Source organism: Neomonachus schauinslandi, chromosome 3 (assembly GCF_002201575.2).
Source record: "Neomonachus schauinslandi chromosome 3, ASM220157v2, whole genome shotgun sequence".
Classification (NCBI taxonomy): Eukaryota; Metazoa; Chordata; class Mammalia; order Carnivora; family Phocidae; genus Neomonachus; species Neomonachus schauinslandi.
The window spans coordinates 107,054,520-107,066,078 of NC_058405.1; the positions used below are offsets into that span (position 1 = coordinate 107,054,520).

Sequence of the window (11,559 nt, forward strand, 5' to 3'; positions counted from 1 at the left end):
TATTCATTGATTCAGAATAGAAAAAGTTTATCTCAAAAAATATATAGACACTACACTTATAATTGATAATTATAATAGATGATTGAAAAATTGAAGAAATATGCTTGTATGTTTTTAAATCACTAATATAATGTAGGAAATTAGGTTTAAGAAAATATACTAATAGTTCCTGTTACATATACTCTTGAAGTAAGCTCATTGCAACACTGGTACAATCAGAGATTGAAAGGAGTTGAAGAGCAATTACAATCACTTTGTATAGGGAAACATGTTTAAATTCATGTGTTACCATGCTTTTCACAGATATTCATAGTTTTCAAAATTGCAAAATTATATATATATCATATAAAAATTGTAGACCAACTCAAACCCCAACAGCATTTGCGGGGATGAGGGGTTTGTGGAAGGAATTTTGTTAAATGTTGACAATAAAGAATAAATATTTCACAATGCATCATGGAACACTACGTCAAAAACTAATGATGGGATGTATGGTGATCAACATAACAACAAAAAATTTTTAAAAATAATGACAAACTGACTAAACCAATAGTGTCGCATTCCCATAATAGTATCCTAAATCTCTTCAAAATTCACTTCTACAAAAGAAAAGAAAAAGAGTGATGACATGAAGAAATGCCCTAAAACATTATTAAATGAAAGAGGTGATTACTATAAAAAATAAATAAATAAATATTTCAAAAAAGTACGTAAGAAGAAGTGGCTTGTCTTTCTAGGTATTCAGCTCATACAATAATTTAAGCAATATGGAAATGGGACAAAGATTGAAAAATGAAACAGTGGAAGAAAAATATATATTTCAGAAAAGATCTAGTTTATATGAAAATTAAAAATTTTAATAAAGGAAACATTTACACAATAAAGGAAAGTATATGCCTTTTAACTTAAATTACTTAGACTATATTTAAATACTCAGGAAAATAAAATGTTAATTCTTATTTTATCTATTAATATTCAAATATAGGTATTTGGGTTAACTACATCTGTTAGAAACAAAATATAGATGAAGCAATTAAGTTTAAAAATTTTTTTGTATTAAATGGTAATATCTGACATTAACCAATGAAATACCTATTATTTAAATATTTTAAGTGCTTTTCTAAAAAAACAATGAGGTTTTTCAGAAAATCTTTGCTATAATGACGAAATTACCTTATAAAGTTATAGTAAAATGCTGGTGCCAGAGCCTCAGAAAATACATATTACCTAATAATTCTCCTAGCCCTGTCTTCTCTTCTCCTGTTTCCTCTTCTACTATTATTTCCCATTTTGATTGTGCAATTCATTGTGGTATATCATTTTTTTTAATTTTTTTTATTCTTATGTTAATCCCCATACATTATATCATTAGTTTTAGATGAAGTGTTCCATGATTCATTGTTTGTGCATAACACCCAGTGCTCCATGCAGAACGTGCCCTCCTCAATACCCATCACCAGGCTAACCCATCCTCACACCCCCCTCCCCTCTAGAACCCTCAGTTTGTTTTTCAGAGTCCCTCATCTCTCATGGTTCGTCTACCCCTCTGATTTCCCCCGCTTCATTCTTCCCGTCCCGCTACCTTCTTCTTCTTCTTTTTTTTTTTTCCTTAACATATATTGCATTATTTGTTTCAGAGGTACAGATCTGAGATTCAACAGTCTTGCACAATTCACAGCGCTTACCAGAGCACATACCCTCCCCAGTGTCTATCACCCAGTCACCCCATCCTTCCCACCCCACCCCCCACTCCAGCAACCCTCAGTTTGTTTCCTGCAATTAAGAATTCCTCATATCAGTGAGATCAGATGATACATGTCTTTCTCTGTTTGACTTATTTCACTCAACATAATACCCTCCAGTTCCATCCACGTTGTTGCAAATGGCAAGATCTCATTCCTTTTGATGGCTGCATAATATTCCATTGTATATATATATGTGGTATATCATTTTATGTCTTTATTATTTCAGGGTCTTTCAACACAAATAACCTGTTCTCTTTTCTTGGAGTACTTTCCATGTAAATAATTCATCACCATATTTATAGTAAATAATAAGAAAGTAGTGCTCAGTTTGGCAGTACATATTCTAAAATTGGAATGATACAGAGATTACCCTGGCCCCTGCGCAAGGATGACATGCAAATTTGTGAAGCATTTAATATTTTTTAGACTTGTCAAATTTTATCTTGTACACCTGAAACTAATGTAACATTGTGTCAACTATCCTTTAATTAAAAAATAATAATAATGAGAAAGTAATGAGATGACATCATATATTTGAAACCATATTTCCATGTTGAGGGGCTATAGACTCAGTGTGATTATAGAAGTAAATACTGAGCAAGGAAAGAATTCTTAGAAAATGTTAATTATGGAGGAATTTGTGGATTATCTCCATAGTCTCTAAAAAGAAAATCTATAAATGCCCATCACCCACCATGGCATTCGTTAGAAGGTACTAGCTATTTCACAATAAGCAGGGGTTTTTTTGTTTTGTGTATTTTATTTTATTTTATTTTATTTTATTTTATTTTATTTTATTTTATTTTATTTTATTATTTATTTGACAGAGAGAGGCACAGCGAGAGAGGGAACACAAGCAGGGGGAGTGAGAGAGGGAGAAACAGGCTTCCCGCGGAGCAGGGAAGCCGATGCAGGGCTCGATCCCAGGACCCTGGGATCATGACCTGAGCTGAAGGCAGACGCTTAACAACTGAGCCACCCAGGCATCCCAATAAGCAGGGTGTTAACTAATATATATTGATATACTTTTATAATTCTCAGCCTACTTCACATAAAAATAGGCATTTCTACATGTTCTATTATAATTAGGATTTCTTGAATCCCCATTAGTAAAATTACTTGTAGTAAAGTTATAAAATGAAGAAATGGGTAATTAGGTAGCACTGAATCCAGTAGTTAAGACTTAATTTCATTGATAGCAATTTTTAAGTAAGAACAGGCAATAAATTCAGACTCTTCTCTTCCTCATAAGTTTTGTGGGCAGGCTATAAATGCTAAACATCAAAAATGATATTTTACTGGGAATTAGGGGCAGCACAATACTAGTTGACTGAGCCAAGGAAACACATTTCTTAGGTAAGAACTCTTTTATGCTTTGTAAAATCAGATCTGTGCTAAGGAAGAAATAGCCTGAATTCCTGATAATTATGAAAATTAGAATATTTGGTAGGTGGATAGGGAAGATTAAGAGTTACAAAAACTTTAAAGAAGTGTTCTTTGGAAACACTTTAAGAAGACCAATGCTGAGCTACGTGGAAAAAGCACCTGGAATTGGCAGAAACAGAGGAACTCAGCCTGGGGAGGAAAAAGGTGATAGGAACAAGAAGATGTTATTACCTTGTCAAGGTGTACTGACTGATCTCTAAGGGGAGAAACTGTATCTTGATTAATGTAATTAGGTGCCCCCCTCCCCTATAATAAGAACATTGAGCACATCACCTTTAGAAAAGTTGAACTGCTGATGTTGTTCATTCTTCTGTAAAATAGAGATATATCTGGAGCCCAATATCACATGCTTAGCTACCAGCTATGGCAGAGGAATCTGGCTTCCACTCGGGCATAATTAAAAGACTGTACTTTAATTATGTTCTGGTGTGAATGCCACGGTTTCCCTATTTAAGAGAGACACAGTGCAAAAGTTTTCATATCTCCCCTAACTTTTCTTTTCTATTGCGTACAAGAGCAATTGAAATTGACATGTTTACCCTGCCTTGATTCAGCCCTCAGTGTTCTTCATCTGGACTGTTTTAAGAGCTTTCTAACAAGATTCTTTGCTCATGTGATCTGACCACTACCCTTGCACTGTTTTATCTTTCTGAAGCAGAGATCTGACCATGTTACTCTCATAAATAAAATCATTCATTGCCTTTTACTAGCATACATAAAACTCCTGAGCGAAGTCTTCCACAGTCTGTTCGTTTAGCTCTTTACTGCATTTGTACACTGTTGTTCTCCTCTTCTCCATTTGCTTTGTGTTCCTGAAAACCCAGATTTCTTATCTGTTACCAGGAGTCATGCTCTTTCCACCACAATGAGAAAGCAGCTACTCCTTACCCTCACTCTTGTCTTGACTTGTTATTCTCAAATGTCCATCTGGTGAACACCAACTCCTTGTGGTCAAGGACTTCATTTAAATGTCGTCTCCTCTGGGGAACCTTTGCTGACCTGTCCTAGCAAACTTTGATGTATCCTTCACTCCAATTTTATTCCAGCAGGTATCAGTTTCCCATAATTCCCATGAAAGTAGCTATATAACCACTTTAAAATGAAATGTACCTAGAAGACAGAACAGTTTTTTAATTGTTATATTATATGAATAGACCCTAGCATATGCTAAGTTCATATAAATTTGTTGACTGAGTAAATAAATAATACTCAACATTTATGAAACATTTATATTTTTCACATATTATGAAACTACTTTGGACTTCATAAAGTTTTCTAACTTTAATCCTCTGAGTAAATTTCAGCAACAGAATTTTTTTTTAAACAAAACTAAACATTTCTGCTACCCTGCAATTTAACTTTAGTTATATAATTCTACCTACAATTAAATGACCACAGTTGTCTACCTATCAAAATATACTTGAGAACCGGCCCTAAAAAACTTCTTTAGCTCAGTTGAAATTTGTTCACAAACTAAAGTTTCTACCTTTAGAGGTAGAGAATAGTTCTTATGCTCATTTTTTTACTTAGAATTCATCTACTCTAAATGCCTACTGCCATCCATCCATCTGGTGATTACTGAGCTACTGATATTTAAAATTAATTTAGTGAAGGATATCAATGTAAAACTCATAATAATTTATGCTTTCAAGGAATTGATAGTTCAGTTAGTATCTTTCCCATTTCATAATTAAAATGAGCAGAAACTAGAGTGGCTCCCCTTTTCATCTCCCTCTCCTCACCATAGGGCCTGCAATTCTTTAAATGTACCCTTGCATGAAAAGCTATTGAAGACCCATATTGTCATGATTGTTTCAGCTTTCACATACTCCACTTTATAAAAATCCCCTTCTTAAAATGAAGCAGCTATAAACCAATATGCTCTTCTAAATGCAAAGCATTTATGCATTTCTCCATTTGAAAATATATAGTGGTTTTTTTTATTATTTGTAAAATGCACTTCAGATATCCCTATGATTTATGTTATTCTTAACTCTTGCCTCTTCCCTAGAGTGTAACTCAGAATGAGTTCATTTTGTATTAAGGTATCTGTTGCAAATACCACCTTCTATTTCTTGTAATGTAATTTCAATAGGAATTTTTCCCTCTTTTTCCTTTTTCTCTGTGCCTTTTTTTTATACTAGCTAAAAAATTCTTATGATAATCAAATTTTAACCCACATATTGTGTATCCCTCTATATATTGTCTGATTGGTGCAGAATGAAAAATGGAATTATCTCCTCCTCTGCTAGATTTCATGATGCTTGTATTAATTCATCCTATGATTGCAATAGCCTTTTTTTTTTTTTGGCAACCGTAATTTCTTATTGGTCCATACATACACATTGGCAGTAAAATAAGACACACTTTTTAAATGAATAATAATTATTTTTGCAATATAAAGATGTTGATTAATCAAGGAAAGCATGCATTATCTCGAGTGTGCTCTGAGAGGTTAACCAAGTAAGTGCTTCCTTTTTAAAATACATTTGTTCAACTATTGACTTATTCATTAGCCATTTTTGAGACATCTATTCTGTGTGCATTGCAGAAAGACTTTTTTCCTAAGTGGTTAGACAGCTAAATCAGGTAATTGAATAAAAATATTTAATTATCCAAGGGAAAGCTTTTATTTTGTTGTATGTTATCTAGATCACTATAAGCAAATAGAATTTTTAGTATTCTGAATAAAAATAGAGTTGCTTGTGTTTAATATGGTATACTTCACATCAATTATTTCTCATGACCTTTACATTATAGAGAACACTAATGAAGAACTTGTTGCCAAGATGGGAGGCAAAAGGATAGGTCAGGGATTGTGGATTATTGGAAAAGAAACCCATTCGTGTTGCTTACATATTAAAGATAACCTTCCCATACAAGGAAGCAAAAAAAAATTTTTTTTGAGAACACATCCAATCTTCTGTTCAACTATAAAAAATAGAAATTCACAAACAAGACTGCCTGAGTCTAGCTTTCTGGTTCTACTCTCCACCTTTCTCCCCTTCTGATATTTATTAATCTGCTCTAATATCTGTTCCATCTCTATTTATACACTGTAAACTTAACCTGGTTCTTCAGCAATCTCAAAAGTATGACCATATATCTGCAAGCAGGAAATATATGTTAAATGAAAAGACTTTGAGATGGGTCTGAGTTCTGTGATTTGTTTAGTTTACAATTGCACATGGCTTGACCTCAAAAAATATACATTTCTTTATTGGTAAAATTGGGGAATAATGCTAACTCATCAAGTTACTACGAAGTTTAAGTAAACTAAGTAAATACTATATAGTGGTTGATGTTTTATTTTATTTTATTTTTTTTTTTAAAGATTTTATTTATTTATTTGAGAGAGAGAATGAGAGACAGAGAGCACGAGAGGGAAGAGGGCAGAGGGAGAAGCAGACTCCCCGCGGAGCAGGGAGCCCGATGCGGGACTCGATCCCGGGACTGCAGGATCATGACCTGAGCCGAAGGCAGTCGCTTAACCAACTGAGCCACCCAGGCGCCCTATAGTGGTTGATGTTTTAATTATCACTATTATTATCATTCTTAGTATCCAGTATAAGAAGTGCATTTATCCCATTGTCCCCTAATCCTTTGACAATGCCTACCTCATCGATGAACTTTCTTTAACATATAATGTGTACATCTATTGGTTTGTGTCTACCTTGCTCCCATACTTCTCAGGCTAGCATCCCTCTTCTCAGATCTACCATTCCTGCCATTTTTATCAACAACTTTTCTTGAGGATTTGCCATATTCTTATATGCCTGTGGCCATCTGGTCACACTTAGTTTAACAATAGGAATCTTATTTGAGTTTAGCAATTCATCCAAAGCTGTTGTAAATTGTTTTGGATCTTTCAGCTTTTTGATTGTTTTAGTTTGGTTATATGAGTCTAGAAGCATACCTTGCCTAATGAGTATAATTAAGAATTTTACAAATTTTGTTAAATAAATGATTGAACATATTTAAAAATATATAATTAGAAGAACTTGTTTCTGTAAATCTTAGGATCAGGCAGTTGGCTGTGCCTTGTTACCTTTTATTCTTTTATATATTATGCAAATTTTTGTAGCCTTCTTTAGGTAAAAGAATTTAATTTTCTTCTTTACCACAGTAATGTGTGAATCTTAAATTACACTCAAATAAGACTGTTTCTCCAAACCATAAATATTTGAATTTTTAATTAGGCAAGAATGTTATAAAGTGTAAAGACAAGAGATTGAAGACACTGAGAAATATTGAGGTAAAAGGGAATTTCTAAATCTTTGACTTGCAGTCTATTTTACTCAAAAATTTTGACTTTTGTGAGGGGCGCCTGGGTGGCTCAGTTGGTTAAGCATCTGCCTTTGGCTCAGGTCATGATCTCAGGGTCCTGGGATCGAGCGCGGCGGTAGCCTCCCTGCTCAGCAGGGAGTCTGCTTCTCCCTCTCCCTCTGCCCCACCCACTCATGTTTTCTCTCTCTCTCACAAATAAATAAAATCTTTAAAAAATTTTTGACTTTTGTGTATTTCATTCACAAAAATAAGAAAGGGACTGAGGTCTATAAGAATTCTGAACAAGATTGTGGTTTGACAGTCAATTGATTATGACTGATTGGTGACTTCATCGTCAGCAATTTTATCACTGTTTTCCAGTTCCCACAATCTGCTCGTCCAGCTGTCCAAGGAATGCTGCTGAAGTAGGCTGCCTCCATTCTCTCTCCCATCTGCTGTTTTTATTTTTACACTTTAATTATGAAATTAGGTCCAGAAAAGTGGAAAATTTTGCAATATCCTACAACTACAATAAGTTTTTCATAATCATATGAAAGAGTGGTCAGTCATGTGTTATAAGAACACTGGGCAAAATCTCACATGATCAGCGTTCTTATTCCTGCTTTATTACCAACTAGCTGAATAGCCCTGGTCAAGTATTGTGGAGCTTTCCTTTTCTATGATTCTGTTACTTGAAAGGCCTAGGTTGTTGCAGGTTATTGGTAAAGCAAAATATTAATATTAAATCTTAACAAACTACTTCCATACAGGTCTATTGCCACAAAAACAGATTCTAAAAATCTGTCTTGGGACGCCTGGGTGGCTCAGTGGGTTGAGTGGCTGACTCTTGATTTAGGCTCAGGTCATGATCTCAGGGTCCTGGGATTGAGCCCTGTATCAGTTTCCATGCTCAGTGGGGAGTCCACTTCAGGATTCTCTCTCTCCCTCTCTCCTTCCCCTGCTCATATAAATTAATAAATCTTTTTTAAAAATCTGTCTAAGTTGGGAACTGGCACAATGGCAGACATATAGACTGGGTCAGAATAAAGAGCCTAGAAATAAACCCACACATATATTGTCAACTGGTTTTGACAAAGGATGCAATGGGGTAAAGACTGTGTCTTGGGAACACTGGATATCCACATGCAGAAGAATAAAATTGGACCTATATTTTACACCATATAAAAAAGTCAACTCAAAATAGATTTAAAACTTAAACATGAGAACTGAAATTATAAAACTCCTAGAAGGAAACCTAAGGGGAAAGCTTCAGGGCTTGGATTTTAGTAATGATTTCTTGGATATGACACCAAAGGACAGGAAACAAAAGTAAAAATAAACAAGTGGACCATAGCAAACTAAAAAAGCTTCTGCACAGTAAAATAAACAATCTTTTGAGTGAAAAAATGACCCATAAAATGGGAAAAATATTTGTAATCCATATATTTGATACGGTTTTATTGTCCAAAATATATAAGGAACTCCTAAACTCAATAGCAAATAAACCAAAACAAGACAACAAATAACTATGAAAAAATGAGAAAAGGACTTGAATAGACATCTCTCCAAAAAGACATACAAGTAGCTAACAGACATATGAAAAGATGCTCCACATCATTAATCAACAGGGGAATGAAAATCAAAATCACAATGAGATATCACCTCACATCTAGGATAGCTATGATAAAAAAAAAAAAAATATTGGTGTTTACGTGTAGAAATTGGAACCCTTATACACTGTTGGTGGAAATGTAAAATGGTGCAGGTGTTAGAGAAAACAATGTGGAGTTTTCTCAAAAGATTAAAAATAGAGCTACTGTAATTTCACTTTTAGGTATTTATTCAAAAGAGTTGAAATAAGATCTCAAAGAAATATTTCCATCCCCATGTTCATTGCATTATTACTCACAATAGCAAAGATGTAAAGACAACCTAAATGTCCCATCAAGAGATGAATAGATAAAGAAAATGTGGTATAAATGTATGATCAGATATTACTGAGTCTTAAAAAAGAAGGAAATCCAGCCAGACATGACACCATGGATGAACCTTGAGAACATTATGCTAAAGGAAGTAAGCCAGTCACAAAAGAACAAATACTGTATGATTCTACTTTATATGAGGTACTTAAAATAATCAAACTAAAAAACAAACAAACAAACAAAAAACAGAGTAGGGGCGCCTGGGTGACTCAGTAGTTAAGTGGCTGCCTTTGGCTCAGGTTGTGATCCCAGGGTCCTGGAATCGAGCCCCCCATCAGGTTCCCTGCTCAGCGGGGAGTCTGCTTCTCCCTCTCCCTCTGCTGCTCCCCCTGCTTGTGCTCTGTCTGTCAAATAAATAAATAAAATCTTAAAAACAAAAAACCAAAGAGTAAAATGATCATTGCCAGGGCCTAGGAGTAGAAAGAAATGGGAAGATGCTATTCAATGGGTATAAAATTTCAGTTATGCAAGATGAATAAATTCTAGAAATCTGCTCAACAATACTTGCCTATAGTTAATAATATTGTACACTAGTTAGTAATACTTCAGACTGATGGAAGAAAATTTGTGGTAAGTAGTTTTGGCAAAATTTAACCAAAGCAGAACCAAAAAAGGAGTTTGATGGTTATACTATGGTGATATTGGGTGGCATTTTTTAAAGCTATAAATGCTGGATTCATAGTTACTATGTGACCGGGAACTAAGATTCTTGAAATATGATGAAAGTGATATTACTGGAAGAACATTCAGTATTTGCAAACAAGGTTTGCCTAGTAATTGAAAGTTGGCTATGTAGTAAAAAGACTTACCCAGTTTTACCATGAATTTTAGTAGAAGATACAAGCTGTTTGTGCGAAAGTTAAAATGGAATTTATTTTCCAAAATGGAATTTTTAAAAATATCGCCTAGTGAATTAATCTCTGAAAAGCATTATCATATAATATTTACTCTTTCCGGATCAGACAATGTAAATGGCTATGTTTCCTGCCTTTGAGAATCTTTGGGCCTAAAATGGATGACAAAAACAATAAACATAGAAAAGCAGACAAATGAATCTCCACTATATAGAAATTCTGAGAGGCAATGCCTTGAAAGAAGGTAAGTTGAAAGAAAATAAATTCAATAAGGAAGGGCTTATATTTTGTAAGTGACCCTATGCAGGAAATTAAATACATGTAAACAGATATGAGACAAGAATTGGAAATGTTCTTTGGGTATTCCTTTCAACATTCCAAGTGTCTAATGATATTCATTGTAGAGCACTTTCATATCTATTATCCCTCTTTTTAAATCCTTCAAGTATATTAAAAGTTATTTACATATTATACATATTTACAGTCCAACTCCCAAAAGCCAGTCCAACAAAGTTTCTATAGAAATTGAATATCAATTACTTAAACCTGAATAACTGTATGCCAAAAGTTTGTTTCCCTTTACCTTTTTTATTCTCCTCTTCTGCTCTATTAGTTAATTAATTACTTTATTTCTGGAACGTTTGTCTCTAGGCATTTTATTGCATGTATATGCTACTCAGAGTATTTATTCTCGAATTGTAATTAGCATATTCTTACTTCCCCCCTTAAATACTTTTCTTTGTATGTATAGTTTATTTATTCTTTTCCATTAAAGTAACTAGGTCTAAAGTCTTAATGCGCTCCCACATTCAGAGGCAGAATTGCCTTATCCCCTCTCCCACCGACCGCTCCCTGCAGTCTTTCTCTCAAGCTCACACATTTTCTTTAAATCCAACTTTAGCAAGATTTTAAGAAGCCTGGTTTTAGTTTTGATTTCCTTCTTCCTCTTAGATTAGTTACAAAGTTCCACTTCCTCACATGATTCTTTCCTAACCGCTACCAATATAGAAATTGTGCCCACTTCTTTCTTCCTTTAACTTCTACTTTCTCGTCTTTACAAAACCCTTTTCGAAGATACGTGCTTCCTTGCATTGTAAACTTTGCCTTCAGCAGAGTGTACTCCCTTCACCAGAGGCTCAACAGGAGGAGCGAGAATGAGATACTTACCCTTTAGACAATGTTATCTTCCTTTTAAATGTTGCAATAGGAAGGGTGATCAACTGTAACAGAAGTCTTTTGGAACTCATACCTTCCGCGTCAGGCACG

The 11,559-nt window shown here is 34.3% G+C and overlaps 1 non-coding gene across 1 annotated transcript; it reads left to right on the forward strand.

The window, feature by feature from the left end:
* Nucleotides 1-2,064: 2,064 nt before the first annotated feature.
* Nucleotides 2,065-2,168, forward strand: LOC123324401. The gene has a single exon (XR_006539780.1). It is a non-coding gene; the product is annotated as a U6 spliceosomal RNA (small nuclear RNA).
* The last annotated feature ends 9,391 nt before the right edge of the window (nucleotides 2,169-11,559 follow it).